Below are 23,390 nucleotides of genomic sequence, written 5' to 3'. Positions count from 1 at the left end.
TGTCCATCACCTTTGCAAATAAGAAAGGGCTCAGGGCTAATCCTTGATGTAATCACACCTCCACCTTAAATGCATCAGTCACTCCCACCGTAGACCTCATCACAGTCACACTACCCTCGTATATATCCTGTACCACTCTTACGTACCTCTCTGCCACTCCCAACTTCCTTATACAATACTACGACTCCTCTCTGGACTCCCTGTCATATGCTTTCTCTACTTCGACAAAGACACAATGCATCTCCTTCTGACCTTCTCTATACCTCGCTGTCAGCACTCTTAGAGCAAACATTGCATCTGTAGTGCTCTTTCCCAGCATGAAACCATACTGCTGATAACTACTCATCACCTCCCTTCTTAACCTAGTTTCCACTACTCTTTCCCATAACTTCATGCTGTGACTTATCAGTTTTATCCCTCTGTAGTTACTACAGCTCTGCACATCAGTCTTATTCTTAACATTTGGTACCAAAACACTTTTTTCCACTCCTCTGGCATCCTCTCACTTTCCAAGATTTCATTAAACAATCTGGTTAAAAACTCCACTGCCATCTCTTCTAAACACCTCCATGCTTCCACAGGTATGTCATCTGGACCAACAGCCTTTCCATTCTTCATCCTCTTCATAGCTATCCTTACTTCCTCCTTGCTAATCCATTGCACTTCCTGATTCACTATCACTGAGTTGTTCTTATAAATTAAGAACTTTTAATAACCACAAAGCTAATAAGCTTATCCTATTGACCCGTCCTTTCTTTTTATGGACTACATATCTCCTCAGATCATTTCTTCTTTTTCTGCTTTTAATATCTTCCTTTTTTTTCAATCAACCAGGTATTGTACTTCAGTTAAAAACCCAACATGGTATTCTTCCTCCTACAATTTTCCATCTGCTTCAGTCAGTGTTCTGTCTCTTTCTTTAATTTGATAGTTTTGTTGTTTGATTAAGGGTCTTAACAGATCATTATTTTTTAAAATGGTTGCTCTGAATAGTATTCATGTTAATTTGAAACTGATTATTATTTAAGGAAAGATCTGGAATAAAGACTTTAATCTATGAGAGTTCCTTTTTCATGGATATTTTGTTTTGTTGAGTTTTTGAATAACTCCTTCTTCTTGTCTGAATTATAGCTGACAGAGACACGGGAAATATGCAATAGCTGCGTTTTTGGTGCTTAAGAATTATCACTTTTGATGGATGTAAATTTACAATTAATTTGTATTTAAAATGTTACCTCTATGAAAGTTCTAGAACATTGTCAGATTTTGAATTTTCTTAAAGAGCTTCAACAGTGAGTTTATTCATGGTAGAGACCATGGGTTCTCTCTCCCAGAAATGCAGTATTTTATAAGGCCTTAGACCAGTCACTACTAACAGATATTTAGAATTATCTGGAACTCCTTCATGAAAGTGGATGCTTGCTGCAACAGCAACTTAGCATTTTCCTTCCCAGACCTGGCTGCACATAGAGACATCTGAGTCCAAGTGAGGTGGAGGTGGTTTTGAGAGCCTAAACAGGAACGGAAATCATATCTATATAATCTCCAGTTCAAGATTCAGTTCAGTCAGACAGCAATTCCAGAAGATCTGAAAATGACTGAATCACTCTCCTACTTTTATGATTAAGTTACACAAAAGAGCTATGTCCCACATTCACAGATGACTTGGCCAGAAGTTTACCTTCTTTCTCCTCTCTTCCCTTCATAAAATGTCAACACACACACACACACACACACACACACACACACACACACACACACACACACACACACACACACACACACACCAAACATAACCCTTGCTTCCTACCCAAATTCAGCAAAAATCAGAAAAGAATTCAAGACAAAGAAAGCAAGTAAGATTCATTTCAGTCAGTAAGCAAAATGTAGACTCAACTCTGTGTTCTGGAGCCCTTCCATCATTTTCTGCTCTTAATAACTGTTAGTCTGTTTTAATTTCTTCTTCACTCATGTTATACAGCTACATTTTGTAACATATCAATATATATTGGTATATTGGATGGAGTAGTCCTGCTGAAATGATTTCACTGAATGGGATAAATATATACATTTGCAAATTAGTTGTAAACACTGGATGCTAGAATGAAAAAAAGAAGTTTAGGACTGTCCAGAATTATTTTTTCTTTACATTTGTAATATGCACTTTTGATGACAGCTTAGATGGCAGTAAATGAAATTACTACATTAGTTATCCAGAAAGACAACAAAACCTATTGAGTCTAACTTTGAAACTGAAAAGGAGACCACAAAGATGCATTTCCCATCTATAGTGTTTGCTTATGCTGTCATGAACATTTCCTTTGACTACTGATAACATTAGACAAATTGAACATTTCTTAAACTCCTATCTTCCTGTGCACGCCAAACTATTCACTATTCATACTATTGTGAGCTAATAATATGAATACAGATGCCTATCACAAGTCTTATGCTTCAGTGATGCCCACACAATTTATTGTTAGCTGGCTGAGTTACTGTGAAGACTAAATGCACATAAATAACTATAAGAGAGTAATAAGGGAAATAGAAATCATATTTTGTCCATCTTCTTATTATATGAGATAAGAATAAATACCATGAATTTTGCCTTAACTGAATTTATATGAGATGTCCCATACGTCAGCTGGATGCTACTTCTCATTTGGACCCCCCAACTTGTTCTTTACATAATGTACTACATCATAAACAAACAGCATGGATATCAATGCATTTATTTCTGTAACTGTGTGCAAATCATGCATTTTTGTCATGTTTATATGCTCTGTAACACATAGGTGTAATAAAAGCTGAGGATGCATATGCTAGTACCTGCTGCTATAAACATTAAATAAAGGTAAAGAACTATGATAAAATCAACAAACATGAAATAGCCATTGCATGGTGCTGTAGATAACATAATGTTTTCCATAAACACAGCACCTCCACCACCCTTATTTTCTTCTCTGAAACTGTTGCTATAGCCAGAGACAACAACAAACTTGTATCTTGCCTGTTCCTCGATCTATCTAAAGCCTTCAACACTGTTTCTCACTCTCTACTCCTCTCCCCCAACAATCCCATCTCAACCTCTCTCACACTGCCCTCAACCCATTCTCCAGCTACCCTTCTAACAGACAACAATCAGTTAAATGTCTTAACTCTTGCTCCCCTTTCCTCTCTATCCAAACTGGGGTACCCCAAGGCTCAATCCTTAACCCTCTGATATTCAACATCTTTACCAATAACCTCCATACTTCTTGCGATCATTCCTTTATTGTCCAATATGCCGATGACTTCACATTGATATCTGTCTCTGAAAACTTGACAGACCTGTTAACCTCTACACAAAACTCCTTTTCTTCTGTAGAAAGATGGCTCAATGACAATCAGCTCATCTTCAATCCCAATAAAACAAAGCTCCTCCTTTTTCTGCCTAACTCCCTCTCCCACTGTAAATCTACCTTTTTAATATTTTCTCTCAACAGCACTATTGTAAAACACAACTAAACTCATCAGCACCATTATTGATGACCAACTAAAATTTGACCTGCATGTCCAACAAAGCATCAAAAAACCCCACCAAAAATTAGGCCTACTTTACAAAAATAAAAAATACCTTAGTGCAGAATCCAAACGTGCCCTTTTCCAAACTTTCTTACTACCCAGCTTACTCTATGCCTCCCCTATCCTACAATCTTCCCTTATTCACAAACTCGAATCAACATAAAATAAATATGATAGATTTGCTGTAAATCATTCCTACTCCTCCCACCAGTGCCTGGCCCTACAGAAACTTCACTGGCATGAACTCCCACATCAACTTACTCTCGGTCAACTCCAAACTGCTCACTCCTTTCTCAATAGCCCCACTACCTGCCCATCAAGTTCCAAACTTCTGTCTTATTACACCCCCAATTGTCCTCTTCAAAGTTCCAACCAACTCTTTCTACTGACCTATAAACCCTTTAAATATATAGGCAAAACCCTTTATAAATACTCTGTCTCTCATAGCTGGAACAAACTCCCATTATACATCAGAAGTATAACTCATGCCAACAACTTTAAAGAAACACTAAAAGATCACCTGCTTAACTCCAAGACCTGCCACTGCAATCAGCCCGCTTAACCTCCCATATACCTCTGTCTATTCATATTCTACAACCTCTGCTTAGGAAGTGTCTTGGCATTACTTCTAAATCTTGTGAAAATTAGAACATGCTAGCTTTTCATCACTGTGACTAAACTGTTTGCATGTTTATATTTTGAGTACTCACACTTTCTTATGTGACAACTATAATTTGTTCTGTATGCCGGCATTTCAGTTTCTACTCTATTTTATCGTATGTATAATGTTTCTTTTTACTTTTTATTGCTTTAGAAGTTATTGGAGGTTTTATCCTCAGGTCTCCACTGAAACTGTTTTTTTTTTTTTTGTAACCAAGCTGGACCAACCTGGTTAACAAATTTGAAATAAATAATAATAAAATAAAAATCACTAATAATATATCTTATTAGGTGTCTGAGTGGCAGATAGCTGATCAGGGTATTGAAAAGGATTCTCATGGCAATATATCTACCCACCTTTTCTCAGGAAGACTGGGGAAAGCCATACTGCTAGAAACCTTCAATAATCAAGGGATAGCCACACAGAATCACTATATCTGGAAAGGGCCCTTCTGTATTGGTTCCTTCCTACACATATGCCCATTAAGCTTCATTTAAGCACCTGTCAGCTTCAGTGAATCAGTAGAGAGCAGGTTGGCTTTGGTTCTGGAAGATCAGAAGGCTGTAGATTCTATTTCCATCCCCAATGTTTACATTAGATTACTTTCCCAGTACTAACATGGTCTATCGGGATTTACCCGGTCAACAAAATATAAATAAAGATAAAAAAATGGCAATATCAGATGTGTCTGCTTAATGGAATGGCATTACTACTGAACTGGAGCCTGATTGTCAACACATCTGTAGTGATGATTCTGAATCCTAAGTTGATGCAGGCATACCTCTCAAGTGTACCTCATTACGAGGAACGTACCTCATTTGGGGTCTTAAAAAGTTCATGTTCCTCAAAGTTCCTCAATGTTCCACATTGAAAGACTCTGTCTTTTTTAAGTGAAATCCATGGTAAATAGAAATGAATCATATTAATTCATTAAAAGATCTTCTTTATAAGTAAAACCAGCATATTTTAACCATCCTATGGCCTTCTTAGGTGAAGTTGTTAGCAAGCCATTAGTATGTGTTCCACATTTTGCTCATTTGTTCCACATTATGAGGGCAAGTGTTCCTCATTTTGGAGATGGAAGGTTGAGAGCTATGGATGCAGCATTGGAAAAGTATTCCAGTTACCCACATAATCAGAAAGTCTAAAATAAATTAGAACAAGTTGCACATTTACAATTTAAAACAAGTTACACACCTGCAAAGTATAACCATGCTTACATGTGCATATCATTGTCCAGTTCTCTTTTAGTAAACCCAGAAGACAACTAATCTTCTGCATGCAAAGTATGTTAGAAATTCAGAGTGCAGCAGCACATATGATGAATATGAATGTTTCTGTACAGTAATTACTTCCACTGCAGAGAAACATGATGAAGTGAGTACTTAAAGTTTAAATTGCTAAATGTGTGATACTTGTCGATTTGTGCTCACCATCGATGCAGCATTAAGGAAGTACTTGTCTGTATTCAGTACTGAATAATTGAGGTCTACAAGTAACATAAAGTGCCATTTCAGGAACTCTGCAGTTTAAGGTCACAAAGGGCATGATGAAATAAAATGTCAGCCAGCGGTAGTTCATGAAGAAAAATCAGAACTAAGCAGTGACAGAGTGCTTTCTTTTAAGAATTCAGCTGTTCCTTGTGCAATTAACAGCAATAAGACCATCAGAAGGCCTGATTTAACACTTGTAAATAATAGCAGATGCCCTTACGTCAGTCAGCAAGTACAAACTGCAACACCCAACATATTAATGAACTAGCCCCACACAGATCTCACCTGGTATGTGAAACAAAGATTTGCAAATACTGTGAACTTCTCTGTAATTAAAGCAAGCTGTCTGAGAGCATACATTAATTCTTGATCTATGTACTACTGATAAGTGATGGGTACGGAGGACTTTTTCTTTTTTGTTGTTTTCTTTTTTTTCCTTTTTCTGATTAGACTACAAGACAAAGTGAGAAAATTCATTGAAACTTTACCTTCTATTTTGCTATACACTCGGAAGGATGATGCAAAGAGCCAATGGCATACATTGAGCTAAAATGTCATAATATTTAAAGATAGAGCAATGAGAGTACTGCTAGGGAAGTAACTCTGATATATATATAAGCAGGATGGAGAAGGATGAAAAAGCTTCAGACACGCATAATATTTCAGTCCAGCATGTACCATCAATTGTTGCTTGATCATTTATTAAAGGGGCTCCGTTACTCAACAAACAAGGAATAAGCATACATAACCCCTTTCAGAATCCTTCTACAGGCATCTCAAAATATTTCTTTTTATGTTAGCCATTTTAAGCTTATCATGCATAAGCACCTTTTTAAGAGATTACACACACCACTGTCTAAAGGAGTTGGAGTCACTCAATTTCAAAGCAGTGGCAATGGGATTCAGTCGCAAGACTGCAGGATAAAGCCCATTATATTGTTATAGATATAACCCTGTGTATTAAAGTGCCACATAATATTACTTTAAAGCTTCAAAAATACAGTTCTTTTGAGATAATTGGCTGTATTCATATTAAAACATTCCCTACATTTTGCCCATAAAAGTAAAGATTTTCATTAAGGAAACTCCCTGAAGAGTTTGCATTTACAGTTAATTCATAAGCAGAATGAAGTACAGAAGATGACTGTAGAGCCTAGTTCTATTTCCCAACTGCCCCTAAGTACTGTGTACAAATGGAGACTGAGAGAATCAAACTCTGAACTACAGAGAGTAGCTTGTTAACAACACACAGTCTTAATCCCATACACTAACTGCCATATGCATTCATGAGTGCCCTTCAGCCTGGTAATAAAATACAGGCATCCAAGAGCCAACAACTAAGCAGTAATTCCTTTACTCACATATTAGCAACTGAACAAGCAATGCAGAATCACATGATATCCTACATTAACCAAAGCTTTGTGTTTTTTTCTTTTAAGATACTCTCCATTGTAGATTGGATTCCTTTCCCCTATGCTTAATACTTGCATTATACAAAGATATATGTAAATGTAGCTAATGATCTGGTAATCCACTCTTCATTCAGTTGTTATTTAGTGAAGAAATTGCTCTGAATCACAAAACCATAAACCATAAAAACAGAATTAACCCTACCAGGGGTCCTGCAGGGGGAAAAAATCCTAACTTTCCTATTCAATGTATCCAGGAGTCTGGACTCACTGTGTTATACTATAGACTAGTGACTTCACATGACATACATACATCATTTGAGGTAGGTACATACATTCATTCTCAAAATATTTACCATATCAATTCATATAAGGCATACCATATAATTTAGCAATAGTTTAATCACAGAGTTTTACTAGTCCTTGTTATCATAGCATGTAATAAAGCTGTTTTAGCTAAATATTTTTCTAATGACGCTACCATATCTAGACATGTTATAGTCACTATTAGATGATGATAATCATGGTGTCACAATAGGTTCAATAGGAACGTCTGCTAGTTGTTCCTTATCACATAAATTGCCTGGTACAGTCTTGCCATCAGGATATATATGTGCTATACTGTCAGGGGTAAATGCAATACCTCTTTGGTTTGAACTGTCTTTTTACTTTGGTTTTGTTAATGCAAGCCAGTTGTATGACTAACTTACTACTGCTTTAAGTGTTTGTCAACTGGATTTTGGATTCCAGCAATTTCACCAGTTCTGGACATAGGCAATATCTTAGCTGATCTGTCATAGTAGTGTTTCTGTTTCTGCTGTGATTCCTGCTAGGCAGGTTGCACATTTAGCATTTTCTCTGCAAAACAAGATTTAAGCAATTATATATTTATCGTCATGCCTGTCAACTATGAATGTGAGAGCAGAGCAGTAACAAGAAACATTGGACAGTCTTAATTTTTCTCCATTGCTGTCAGAATGTTATACCAGCAGATTTATTTGACAGTGCCTTGTGACTCTGAGAGTTTTGGAAAACTGGACTAGTAATGATTACCTGGCAACAGTAACCATGCACTGAATTTGTTAGGAGCCTTGGATCTAGCCAATTTCTTGTTTTTTAAGATAATTCTACTTCTAAAGGAGGCTAACACCCCCTCAATGCCCATTCTTAATCATAAAAGAACAATAGTAGGTACAGGTGGTTAAGGGGGTGGTGTCAGCCCAATTTACAAACAAAATTAATCAACTGTCTGTCTGTGGAATCACGTTTAGGTACCTGTTGATGTAACTCTCTACCTGTTTCTTTACCTCTGTATCTACTTATTTAGCTCTCAGCCTACCTATCAATCTGCCTATCTGCCTGTCTGCCTAAGTCTTTCTGTATGTATGTATATATATATATATATATATATATATATATATATATATATATATATATATATATATATCTGTTTGTCTATCTGCCTGTCTACTTATCAATCTGTCTTTCTGTCTGTATCTGTGTATATATCTATCTGCCTATCCATCTGTTAAACTAGCTATCTAATCTACATATCTGTTGATTTGATCTATCTGATCGAAACTACCTGTCTGTATATTAAAGCTGGACCTTGAGAGTGGAAAATGCTGATGTAGTTATTGAGCAGCAGATAGCTCCATATGCTTATGTAATCATTGTTTTGATGTTCGGAACTTGCACTTAAGTGAGATCCAATGTTCTCCAGGATCATGAAGAGTCCTGTGGGTTGTGGCCTGGCTCCATAGCACAAAGAAATAGGCCCCTCTGGCCATTGTGACAAGGTTTGATTAGTATTTGCAACACTGGAGGAGCCAGGCAAGGAGAAGGAAGAAGGAAGAATTGTGACCTGTTCACCTCTCCCGGGAGAGTGAAGAGGATATGGGCAGTTTGGAATACAGGGAAAGTACGTATTCCCCAGGGTAGACTGGAAAAGTCATTGCCTGTGCTTTGAAGGAGGAGAAAGTAGGACTGCTTAGTGGAAACATCCCTACTGAAAGGAGGGGATATTCACCTTTTTAAGCCCATTGCATGTCACTCCCTAATACTTCTCTGACTGCATGTTGGGGGTAGAAAACAGCAAAATCTCAAACCACCCCTGATGACTGTCTGAATGATGACCCGTGAAACTCACCTCAGTGATGAGGGAGGAATGGACTGGCTGGATAACTCTCTCAACTTGATCATTAAACTGATGGTACCTTGGTGAAGATGCGGTGTGCTGAAATTCCAAGAGTTGTGAAAATGCATCACATTTGTGGCTAACAGCTGCAGACTAGTATCACTGATGTGCATGTCAGAGATACCATGACTTGTCTTTAAACTAAAATAAAAGAGAAACAGTTTTACACTATGGTCTTCTCTGTACTGTGTGAGGAATCACACAGGTATCACACAGTCTTTGGATCTGCTTCAATGACAGAGAGTTCACAGTCTGTTACCATCCATTCTAGTCCCCATCACTTTCCCGAGCAAAGCATCACAGCGCATGCCCTTTCCTTGGAATTAATTCTGCTAAGTCTGATTCACAGATTCTTTTGAACATAAGATTATCTAGCTGATTTGGCACTATCCCTTAGCTGAATTTACAGTCCTTGTGACTCATGACTTTCATCATATAATATAATATAATATACTATAATATAATATAATATAATATAGATTAGAATTGATAATGAAACTTTTGTTGTCAACTAGTCATAGGCTATCTTATCAGTAGCTTATATTCAAGCTATTAAAACTCTCATTTTCAGTGTGATAGATAAAATCAGAAATTTTGTCTTGTCTGGTAAAGAAGTCCGCAGTTTTTTTCATAAGTGTCACAGTTCATAAAGATTTCACTTGTATTCTACAATCCTGCATCACTGAACACTCCTTGTAAGGCTTAATATGTACTGCATGAATCTGAAAATGAGTGCATCTGTGAATGAGTGTAGCATTATCTCTGCGATGGTGTGACTCATTTTCTCTGACTGTCACTTCTAGTGTTCTTCTGTTTTATCTCTATATTGTGAATTTGTTTTATTATTTTTTCAAGTCATTCACAGTTCTTCAGAAGCAGACCTTCCCAAAATGTTAAATTTCTGAACTGACACATCCTTACTAAATAGACAGTATTTGTCATTTTTAAGTACACAACGCAGTTTAAGTTAATCAGATAGTTTCCTTGACTTGCATACCTGAAAAAATGGTTAGAGTGCTCGCATTTTTGTATCATTAAGAACATGATATAGCCTTTTAATTTTGGTGTTAGCTACATATCAAACACAATTGAGATGGCTGAGTGGAATTATGAGAATTTTTGTTTGCATCACCAGTTTCATTCATAACTATATCTTTCTTTGCTGCCATACTCTTTGCATCATTTCTAACATGATGCTTTCTGTTTACAGCACTGTTCTAATGCCAACAGACTTTAATCTTCATTTTAATTTTGCACAGTACTAACTCCCCTGCAAGCTCTTTCCATTTGAATACTAGCTATGCCTGCTGCTCTGCATTTATTCACATCTTCTTTCTGGTGCCAAATTAGATTCTAAAAAAGTGTATTTCTTTTTTGTTTTTCTTCTTCTTTAAAACCGCATATAATTCTGTCTCTCAATAATGAGTCATGCAGCTCTCCAAATTTGCAGTCTTTGGCTTTATGCCTTAATACACCCATGTATGCAGTAGTGGACCCCACTGCACCCTAGTTTCTAGTTATAAATAATTAATGAATATAATGCATATTAGACTATTACTGCTGGAACTTACATTTAATAATAACTTAATCAGATGTATGGTCTCCCATAATTATGACTACATTAAATATCTTCACTGCATCATTTCTAGGCAGGCAAAAAAAAAAAAAAAAAAGCTCGAACATGTTACTTTTTCAATTAAATCATAAACAATGTTATAAATATTGAACTTATTTTACTTTTGCTTTCAGCTTTTGTCCAGGTTATCATGAAGGACCATGAAGGAAGATGGTGAAATGAGTAGTCAAATAGAATCCCAGATGGAAATTTCAGCAGCTTTATATCTATATCTATCTATCTATCTATATATATATATATATATATATATATATATATATATATATATATATATATGGGTCTAGGTCAATTCTTCGAATGCTTAAAATGTCGAATGTCAAATGGTCGAGACCAAACGTTCGAAATTTTACGTGTTTGAAGACTGACTTTTAACGGCGCCGTATGGTGCAGAATGGGAGAATTTGCCTTTTCTGCACTGAAGTGTGGTCTCGGAGTTGGTATATTTAAGTAGGGGGGTGTGCAGCCCCCAACGTGGTGGGTGGAGGGGGGCTTGCCCCCCTGCTCGCACTGTTAAGGTGTGTTTTTCTTTTTTCTTTTTTTCTATTTCATATTCGAACATCCAAATGTCGAACATTTGGTCTCAACCATGTAACGTTCAACATTTTGGATGTTCGAATATTTAGCACAGACCCTATATATATATATATATATATATATATATATATATATCAATCATATTATCAGGTTTTTGAAAACTACATTTCGGCAGTGAGGGCAAGCTCTCCCCCACTTCTAACTCCACCTAAAAATATATATACCAACTGTGAGATCACACTACAGTGGAGAAAAGGGTAAATTCCCTGTTAAAGTATTTCTGTGTAGATCACAGTACAGTGTGAATTGAGGAATTTATATTTTCCTCACTGTAATGTGATCTTGGAGTTGGTATATATAATTTACAGGTGGTATGGGGGTGCAGTCCCCCCATGAGGGGGGCAGGGTGGCATGACCCTGCAGAAATGTAGTTCTTATTTTTTACTTTTACGTTTTTGGAAACTTGAACATATGGTCTTAACCATATGTATTTAGAGTTTCTGAAAACTTTTTAATGCGATATAAACCCATATATATATATATATATATATATATATATATGTGTGTGTGTGTGTGTGTGTGTATAAATATACATATATATATATATATATATATATATATATATATATATATATATATATATATATATATATATATATATATATATATATATATATATATATATATATATATATATATATATATATGGGTCTACCGTGATCGAAATTACACTATTTCGAAATACGATAGTAGTGTCCCACTAACACGAAAGTGCACTTTCGCGAAAGTCACTAAGTCGAACTGGACATTTCCTGCACTGTGGTGCGGTAGTGACGGACCTTAGGGTTAGGGCTTGGGTTAAGGATAGTGGATAGCTAGTAGGTCTATCCACTATCCTTAACCCAAGCCCTAACCCTAAGGTCCATGACTACCGAACCACAGTACAGGAAATAGGTCCGTAACTACTGCTCAGTGGAGGAAATACAATTTCCTGCACTGTGGTGTGGTAGTCAAGGACCTTAGGGTTAGGGCTTGGGTTAAGGATAGTGATAACCCTACTAGCTATCCACTATCCATTACCCAATCCCTAACCCTTTGTTTGTTCTAGTGACTTTCACAAAAGTGCTCTTTTGCGTTAGTGGGACACTACTATCATATTTTGAAATGGTGTAATTTCGATCTACGGTAGTAGACCCATATATATATATATATATATATATATATATATATATACATATACATACACACACCCGCATTAGGAAATGCAGTATAATTTGAAAAGTCCAGGATTCTCACAATCTCTAAAATTATGCTAGCTGTTTCTTCTGAAGTTGTTTCTTGTTTCTGCAACTGAGTTTTGCCTTTTAGAAAGTCTTTCTTGTTTTAATGTGTTTATCAGTTTCACTATTTCAATAAGTTTCAATGTTTTTGATAGTTATTGCCTTTAATAGCATAGTTAAAACAGGATTCTCAACAGGAACTAAAGAGTCCTTAAATGATGTGTGCAGATTAGTATAATTCCTTACATAGTACAATACATACTTGACCACGTCCAGTTCATTTAAACATTTGGGTGACTTCCGGTACAGTGTTATATATAAAATGAGCTACAGCTGAAAGAGTAAAGCACTACAACTTAATTGTCCAAGTAGCTCATCTACCACAAGATGTGAAGCAGTAAAAAAAAATGTCCATATCTGGAAGTACTTCCAACTCTAGCACTTGGGCTGCAACTGCCCGTATTCTGTTTCACAGTGTCTTATCAGGTGTGCAGTCTCAAACTAATGAGACAATGATAGACTTATTTCTCCACAACCAGAGCAAGGTTAATTACGAGAAACACTCCTTAGCATATTGTTTTTTGGAGTCCATTAGCCTGCATATAAAATAATAGCATTGTACTCTCTTATGTTTAAGATATGTTTTAAAGTCTATGCATAGCAGAAATAACATATTCTACATCTATATCTTGTTCATTACTTTCAGCAGTCCATATCTCATTTAGCAATATTGGCTTAGCATTCTCTGTCTCTGACTTCAGCAAAAAAGGATGCCATGATGATGCATAAGACATTAATATGCCAGTCCCTGCAAGGGCTTTCTTAGCAGGGTTTCCCTGATAAGAGAGGTAGGTGTCTTTTAGACATTCTGCTGAAAGGGGGGACCTTTCCCAAGAGTATCTTACTTGCAAGTGTCTCCACCTGTCAGTACCTTAAGATTTCAGTTGTTTCTAAAACAATAAAGGTGGCAAATACCTTACAGTCTGTAGATCCTGCATTAAGTCAAAGAACCTCTTTATCATCATATTCCATCATGTGCCGAGTATAACATACTCTGTTGTCTAATAGAATTCCCCCATAAAGGAATTGCCAGTCTCCACACCTGGCTGTGCCCTACCTGCTTAAAATCCTTAGTGCATTGTGTGTGAGGTTTAGTCCATGCCAGGTTTTTAGGTGCTGGGGTAGTCTTGACCTAAACAATCTCAATACCTACAAGGAGTCATTTCCTAGAATTACTGACTCTAACTCCATCTATACTGGTTTTATAAGTTTCTGATGTAGAAATCTGCTGCTGCAGAAGAAGGGTTTATGCATACTTCTACCATTTTGAGGCTACAAAACTTGCACATTTACATGGTGATTACAGTGCAAAGTCAGGAATTCTCTTTCTCCAGGAATCTCACAGATACCGACTTTCAAAAGATCGAGATGAAAAAAACGAAACTCCAGAAGACTGACGGCTCAGAACACTAGCATTTCACTACTGGCAAGTAATTACTTCACCAGCATGTTGACCTTTGGTATATTTAGTTAGGGGGGTGTGGGGGGCAGCCCCCCCCATATGGGTGGATTTTCTTTGCTTCGGTTTTAGTTTGTTTGCCGTGTTGGCCAAGTGGTTACTTACCTGTACTGAAATGTCAGTGTTCCGAGTGGTCGGTCTTCTGGAGTTTCAGTTTTTTTGTCTCGGTCTTTTGAAAGTCGGGTAAGTGTTTTCGGGTTTCTGAAGTAGACCTGTAGATATATATATATATATATATATTTATATTTATATATATAATATATATATATATATATATATATATATATATATATATATATATATATATGTATAATATGTGTGTGTGTGTGTGTGTGTGTGTGTGTGTGTGTGTGTGTATATATATATATATATATATATATATATATATATATATATGTATATATATATATATATATATATATATATATATAGATAGATAGATATTATGAATGCACTTTATCTGTTTTGTAGATCCATTTGTAATGTAGAGAGTTAGGATGTGTCTGAATATAAACAATATTTTGGGAGGTGTAAACATTTTCACAGCAGTTATTTTCCCTATAACCAAGAGTTATAGTTTCATACAGACATGAACTAAAAAGAAAACCTTATGTCTTATAGGTTTGCAGTCTACTTTTAGAAAAGTGTCAGGATTAGTATGTAAGAGTATGCCTAGGTACTTAATTTATTTGTTTGTTTGTTTTTTGGTAGGGGAAGGGATGACATCTTCCAGTGGAATTTGCGTTTATGCTGAGTTTATTTAACTTGCTTATTTACTTCATTAGTTGTGGATATTACAAAGGTTTAGCTCTAATTCCATATGTTTACCAACCCATGATAACCTCTATGTCTCTTAAAGCCTTAATTAACTGAACACTTGGTAGTAGGAAGTATGTCGGAGATAACAAGGACTCATGCCCAGTCCCTTTATATAGTCTAAAGGCTGGAGACATATTGTCATTGGTAAAAACAGATGTCACATGTCCTCTGTAGAGATGTTGAACCACTATCAGAAATGGGGATGGAAGCCCATTTCAATCATTACTTGCCACAATTAATTCAATGTTATGTAGTCAAAGGTCTTTTTAAACTCCATAAAATTGCTGTTTATCAGGTCACTGACTTTCCTCAAGGTTATTAAAGCACATGTATAACCAGTGCTTAAGCTGCCTTGTACAAAACCTAGTTAGGGTATATTTATCAAATCATAAAGCAGCAAATTAAGTCATTCCCAAAGATTCTGGCATACAACTTTAGGAATATTGGTTGATAGAGATTAAAGAGGGGCCTTAACCCAGCAATGATAGCAGAAGCAAGGATGGGTTCACCTTTCTTTCCATTTGTTAGTATATCATAAAATATGTTTAGCCCCAGTATTGTGTAATCTGATAACATTTGGTAAGCTTCTATATTAATTCCATTGGGTCTTGGAGATTTGCTTCCAGAATCTTTGCATATTGCCTCAGCCATTTCTAAATTTCAGTGTTGGCATTTTTAAAGGTTCATTTTAAAGCTTTGGGTCTATTGGGTTTGTAGGATAAGGAGACTTATATTTTCTAAAAGAAGTTTAACCTGGATACAGGCTTCTGTTCTTGTGTGGGTTTATGAGTAAGCACTGTCCTAGAAAATTCCTTAAAATATTCATAGATTGCTTGGGGATTCATAGCTGATTGCTTGTTAACATGGCTGTTCTATAACTTACTCAGTACACTGGCATACTTCCTTGTAACTTTGCCTTTCTATAGGCATATAACATCTGCATTAAACATAGAACTTCTGAGCACATGGCATTTGTGTGGTAAATTGATTTCTATATTGTGAACAGACAAGCAGACAACAATGAATACCAAATGAATGTCAGGATAATCACCTTGTAGCCCTAAACAAGTTAAAACATACTGTGAACTCTAGGAAAGGACCTAAAAGTGTGAGATGTAAACACTGGAAGTGCAATAATACACACTAAAAATAGTAACGAAATCAGTCACAGTCACATTCACATTATAACTCAAAGTCTAATTTGGCTTTTAAGTTTTTGTTTTTTTTAATGTGGCATTTCTCCTTTCATATGAGACATTGATTGCATGATTTTTTTAATCCCTTTACAAGTAGGACCACTAAATGCTGTGGTAGATTATTCCTGTTCCTCAGCATGGGACTCCAACATATCCTTGTCATTTATTGTGCTAAAACATCGGATTTGTTTTGGTTGGTGGAACATAGGCTTTATTGGTTGTTTAATAGGGAGAACCCCCCCCCTCCCAGTTAGCTGCATTTCATCTAACTTACCTGTTCTTGTGGAACTGCTTTCTGGTGAAGGATACAGCTGTGATCCTCCTGAGCCCAGTGATTCAAGAACTGCTATTTTATTCATTACTTTGGTAGAGAAAACTTGTCATTGTTGAAAAAAGTGTAGAGATTGGTGAATTAAAGGAAATGTTCTCCTCATCATTTAATACAAAGAAACACGGGTCTATATCACATCATCGAATATGTGAATATCGAACGCTCACATCAGCGAATATTCACGTACTCAAAGGTTTTGAATTTTTTTTTTATGGTACAGTGAAGACCAGAATTTTTTCCCTTTCCTCACTGTAGTGCGATCTTTGAGTAGGACTATTTATTTAGCAGGGGGTGTAGGGGGTGCAGCCCCCCACAATACCATTTTCAAGTACATGAATATTTGCTGATGTGAGCGTTTGATATTCACGTATTCGATGATGTAATATAGACACAGAAACACTGGTTATTTAAACTTTAAATGACTGTACTGGCACAAACAATGATCTCCTTTGGCTAGTGACTGGAACAAAGTCCTGAAATAGCATCATTTTAGAGTCACAGAGTATAAAGGCCACCCTTCATTGGCCACTGCTAATAAATCCTGTCTATCTGTAAAATTCAGTCGTTCATAGATAACTTGTTGAAGTGGAAGAGTGTATTGTTTGGGGGATTTCAGTGACCTATGCTGTCTTTCTGTTATAATAGGTCATTTCACTTCCATAATTAGTATTTTGCAAGGCTGGACTTTGAAAAAAAAAAATAACTACCATGTCATTGTGTTCAACATTTTTCTTAAGTCCCACCAACCCTAGATTGTTCCACCAATGTGTACTCCGTAAATCTTAAACTCTGATCTTCAGGTCTGTTATTTCCATCTGCTGCTTCCTCATGACTGAATTGCAGTGCTGGATCAGGATGGCTTACAGACAAAGGGCAGCCTCCAGGAACATGGTTCTGCCTGTGCAAGCCTCTTTTGTTTTTGCTGCAAAGCTGCTGCATTTTTTAATGGCAGCATTGTCTTGGGGAACTTGGGAGAGATATAGAATTATCTTGTCCATTTTAGAATTTAAACCATAGATAAGATCTGCTTCTGCTTCATGGGCCTCACTATGGCTGTCTCCTCCTTTGTGTGTTAATAATACTTTTACCTCAGAGTAATCGTTCTCAGAACTCAATGGTGCGGGCAGTTTGCATCTGCAGATTGCCAAGACACACATTGAAATTCTTTGTGAAACAATAACAACAACAAAAAAGTCATGTGAAGAAATCTTGCATATTCCATATCAGGTATTTCCTTTTGTGGCTGATATAAGGAAGATATACTGAACTGTATTTATGATGTTAATTCAAGGTCCCCTGTTTCAGCAGTTGTCTTGAGGAGATTTGTATGGTTCAGAACTTAATCTTACAATGAGGATGTTAGTGGCATATTGTTGACTACTCTTGTAACATAAGAATGTTTATTTGGTAGGACTGCCAATCATATTATTTGTTGATCTTGCACAGAAAGGCAAGACTTGGTCTTTTTATAAAGATATGTATATACAGTCCCATTCTTCAATACCAGAAAACTTGTACTCCAACTAATAATAACTTTGAAGGATTGGACATTCAAAAACTTCAGTAATTAAAAAAAATGGAAAGTGAAGCAACCAATAGCACTCTTAGACTTTTCAGGGCAAGGAATGTACAACCAAACTATTTGAAATAATTCTTACATCAGTCCACACCCTGCTACAATACACTAGAAAGCAAAATTCAGTTATCATCTCCCATGGAATCAAATTGCTAAAAACTAATGGATACTGCATACAGGTCAACAAGGTTATTTAATTCCTTCAAACACCACAAATGCAGCTTGTTTCATAAACACTGTTTCATCGGGTACAAGAAATTGTGGATTAAATGCTGGTAAAGAATTCAGTACATAAGCTATTAAAGTATTCAATGTTATTATTCCAGGCTTTAGCTTACAGGAAGAACGACATTTCAAGACTAGTGTTAGATGTTGCAAACCTAGACAGTTTTGTGAATACAAGGTCTCTCACGACAGTAACTCTGACAGCTCTTCTTCTTTATATACAACAACATTCTTACTTGACAACTCTGGACATGGAATATGTTCATTTTCATAACACTTATGAAACATTACAAAAATACCTCAAATTCCAAATAATTTAACAGCATTATCAGTTTTCAGCTCTGCCATTTTTACCATCCACAGCCCCAGAAGCTTTGATAAATGGTGAACTGTAGTGTTTGCACACCTGAGAAAGCAAAACATCATGATATCCTCCTATCCGGGAAATTGTTTGATAACAGCAGATACAATATAACTGATGTTTGATCTTAACAACAAAGAATTTTACATTTCTAGTCCTTGAGCATAACAATAAATCACAACAATTCTGTCACGACTCCTTCAGCATTGATGACCTTCGTTGGGAAAGTCATAGACTCCAGTCTGATGTAAGTTTTCCCAACAAAGGACAAGTAAGTGGAGAATCAGCCAGTCTTTACAGACTTTGCTCAACAGCAGTAGATTTCATTGATACAGTTCCTGTGAGCTTTGAAGTGCATATCTTTTTACGTCCTCCAGGTAGCTCATACCAGATTTTTGGAGAACACAGTGGCTTCTTTGAAATCATTGGAAGAATGCAAAAGATTCTTTGGAAATGCTGATTCTAGTTTCTCAGTACATTGTTGAATTCCTGTCAAAGAGACATTCCTTTAACAACACAGATTCACATTTTGACAATGTATTCTTTGAATTATTACTAGAGAACCTAATTTAACAATGTGTCAGTACAAAATAAGCAGTACACAAATCTCTGATAGCACATTCAAGGATCAGCACAAACAATTGCACAGTGATGTAGTATCTAAACAAAGAAGAAAGAACTAGATCATTCCATCTGTACTAAAAGACAGTCAATATCTGGGAGACAACATTCCTCCTCAGTCTGCATCTTTAACCAATCCATGTTCCAGGACTACAGAGTCAGTTAGTACATGCCTTCAGTAGGAAGATATCCTTAGCCCATGAGTAGAAACTGTTTTTATGCATCTTCCAAGAGATTGTGCTTATGAAGGGACTACCAGATGTAGATCTGTTTACCACAAATTACAACAATCAGGTAGAACATTTTGCTATTTCTTTTCCCGACAGCACATTATGAAAGATAGATGATTTTTTCTTTGAGATATATTCATACTTTAATGACTGCCATCCTTCCACTTTCTCTGAGCCATAAAATATTTTTCAAAGCAATCTAATCCTGGTAGCCTATTCTTAACCAAGACATCATTGGTGCTTTCTAATAATAAGCCTAATCAATCACATGTCATGACTATGACTTCTTCACAGATACTTACTTACAGCAGAAGTGTCAGGCCTTGCTTCTCAGTGTTAATACTCTAATTCTATGAGAAAGGAGGTTACAATTATGATTTTTGACCATATTCCCAATTCATTCATGTATACCTAATACAAGATGAAATTACATCAACTACTGGGAGAGGTTTGTTACATGGACAGTGTCACAAGGCCTTGCCCTTCCATGGTTCCATTCCAAAAGTACTGGATTAGTTAAGTTTTCTATTTGATTCCAGCCTGCTATACTCTTTAATCAAAGTTTGTGTACCTGTAGAATAAATTATTCCCTCAGACTGCATCACATAGATTTTTATATCAGACACTATCAAATTGGCATATTTCTTCTACTCAAGACTAATACTTTATGTTAGAAAAAATAACTTTACCTCATGTTGAACCTGCTGAATGTGTTGAATTTGCCCCCTTTCTCCAGTCTTTTATGCCCTATCCCCTATCCCCACTTTTACCTTTCAAAGTCCCATCTCCTGTACTGTACATGTGTAACACACATACTGTATATCATATATGTGTGTGTTAATTACTTTTTTTGCCTTTTTTTTCAAAACAGGGAAGAAATAAAAGGCAACCTTGATGCTGAGGTATTTGGTGGGCATTATAAGGTAATGGTTACTGACTGCTACACTAAAGGTAATGAAAGGAAGAAAAGGGGGTAAAATAGTAAGATAATAACTGAAGATGATGAGGTGGAAGGCCAGTTTACAATTTCTTGGGGGTGGGGATGGGAACGAAGTGAGTGGACCGGATTGTTTTTTTTGTTTGTTTAAGGTGCTAGATACCATAGTTGTTATCTCTAATAAATGCCTGTATGAGCCTGCATGCATTCATGAAGGAGAGCAGAAAAGAAAAAAGAAACCGGGGGAGGTGTGCAGGGAAAAATGCAGGGAAATTGAACATGTTCTGGAATTATGCCACGCATGAGGGGTAAAGAAGGGGCTAATAAACACATTGGAGAACATACTAGAGAATTGGAGAACAAACTGGATATGCCTGCAAAGACAATGTGAGCACTGTAAAAGAAGGGGACTGTGGGAAGTTATTCTAGTACTAAAAATGTAGATTAAAAGGTACATGATAATGTATAAGATGATGCAAAGCCTGACTCTGGGATGACAGACAAAAATAATATTAGAAGAGTGGATACGCAATATAAAATAAGGGAGATGAAGAATGAAAGGTAAATGGAAATCTGAAATAATATTCCATAGAGTTGGCTTAACCATAAGTGAATCGTGTGTTTATGTGTGTGTGTGTGTGTGTGTGTTTGTGTGTGTGCGCGCGTGTGTGTGTGCGCGTGTGTGTGTGTGCGCACGTGTGTGCGTGCGTGTGTGTGTGCGTGCGTGTGTGCGTGTGCGTGCGTGCGTGTGTGTGTGCATGCGTGCGTGCGTGCGTGTGTGTGTGTGTGTGTGTGTGTGTGGGCGTGATAAGGGGAAGTGAAGCAAGGAATTAGTAGCAATGCAAAAGCATAATAAAAGGGTGGAGCTAATACCAAGATGTCATACTGGTATTAGTTTAGACTGTATGAAGAAATGTATGTGACATACAGGTGCAGTTAAAAGTCAATATTTTTGAAAACTCTTTGGTGCACTGGAGAAGGGCTGTATATGTGTTTAACTATGGTCATACATTTTTTCTAAAAACTGCAATAAAAAGTATTGAAAGAAATAATGGATGAAGGAAGGAAAGAAAGAAAAAGATATTAATATTTTGTACAACTACTGCATCTCCTTTAGATATCATGTATTAACAAAACATATTATTATCTGGTCCCTGTCTTTCTGAGCGAATCAGAGACTTGTGAGCTATTTTATACCAGCTTATTTGAACTGGGTCTATAAAAACGCATGTGTTCCACAGTGAGTGCATAACATTAGGATTAAAAGATTGAGAGTGGATGATTTGTTTATGAAATCTCAAATCCAAAAAAACTGATGAACCACATCACCGAACACAAGAGACTAAAACACACAGTGGCAAGAACTCCAAACTTTAAGTAGTTTTTGCAGGATGACAAGCTTCCCTGCAGTCTTAAATGTGGAAGGCAAGCCCCCCCACCACCACCACCCCAAACTAATATGTACCAATTCTGTGATCACATAAACATGAAGAAGGGAAAAATCTCCGAAAACAAACAAAGAAATAACTGATGGCACATGCACACAAAATACGTTGGCAATGATTTCCAATTGCAAACAGTCATCAGTATTTGGATTTGTGGAGTATTGTGGCTCGAGCTCCTGACACTCAGGGAATGTGTACCTGGTGATCGGTAGAGAAGTCACAATGGACATCTGTTTAAAATTAGAGTTTTGTATGGTGGTAAGCTCCCTGCTTGCCAATTTTTTGTGTCTAAGTCTGCATTCCTCTGTCTTATGTTGCTTAGTACAATCAACTCTTTGGTTACATTGTTCAGAAAAAATGGCAAATACTTGATTTTTATACAAAAAAAATCAAATATTAGCCTTTTTATGAAATTTGGAGAGAGAAAAAACACATTTTTGAACCACATTCAGACACTGGTGTTTTGGCAGAAGCCATGTCTCCCATTTGTTAACAGACTACCAGAGCCCTACTACTTCCAGGGGATTTAAGCACTGACCGTCATGTTTATTCTTTTATTAGTTTTCCCTATATGATTGACATAGTCCATGATTCAGTTTTATGAATTCTAAAAGAGTGAAAATGAGGAAAATGATGATATTTAGTCTTAAAAGTATTTGCTTTTATGACGCTGCTTATTCTTTGAATTATAATAAAACACGAACATTATTAGGTCCTCATATATTCTGACAAATAACACCTAGAAATCTCTGTTTAGGCAGCACATAATTAATTATGTATTGTTTAGCATTGCAAAAGAACAGAAATGAAAGGACTGGATTAAGTCTCTGATATTTATGCCTATATTTTTAACAGATAACTAATACTTTATTTTTATAACACGCACTTAATTGTTGCAACTATATAATATGAACAATGACAGATGAATTTAATTAGTTTACATTTACCTTCTGTAAAACATAGCTCAAGTTTTCCTTGGTAGTCAGTCTTGTCATTTGCTATTGAGTTTGCCTGCTCACTGCCTCAGGCCACTCAGTCTAAAAAAATGTCTTCTGTACAGTTACAGTCTTCATTTGACTTTGCTCTTTTGTTGTCATCTATTCGCTCATATTTTTTTCTTGATTTGCTGCCTTTCATATTACTGTTGTCTCTCTTTTAACCTTATTCTGCCTTTAGCCATTTTCCTGCAGGCAATATTAACCAATATATTTTTTAGTTGAGAATGAGCCAGTGGTATCATTTGTGACCTATGGGGTCTAGGGTCTATATTATGATATTGCATGATCAGAAGAGCAAACGACACATAATCAACCCCATGTAAGCATAAGCTTACAACGTCGAAACCTCAGAACAGCA

Source organism: Protopterus annectens, chromosome 14.part0 (genome assembly GCF_019279795.1).
Source record: "Protopterus annectens isolate FY-2018-M chromosome 14.part0, PAN1.0, whole genome shotgun sequence".
NCBI classification, from domain to species: Eukaryota; Metazoa; Chordata; order Ceratodontiformes; family Protopteridae; genus Protopterus; species Protopterus annectens.
Note: the sequence above shows the minus strand (reverse complement) of the source record.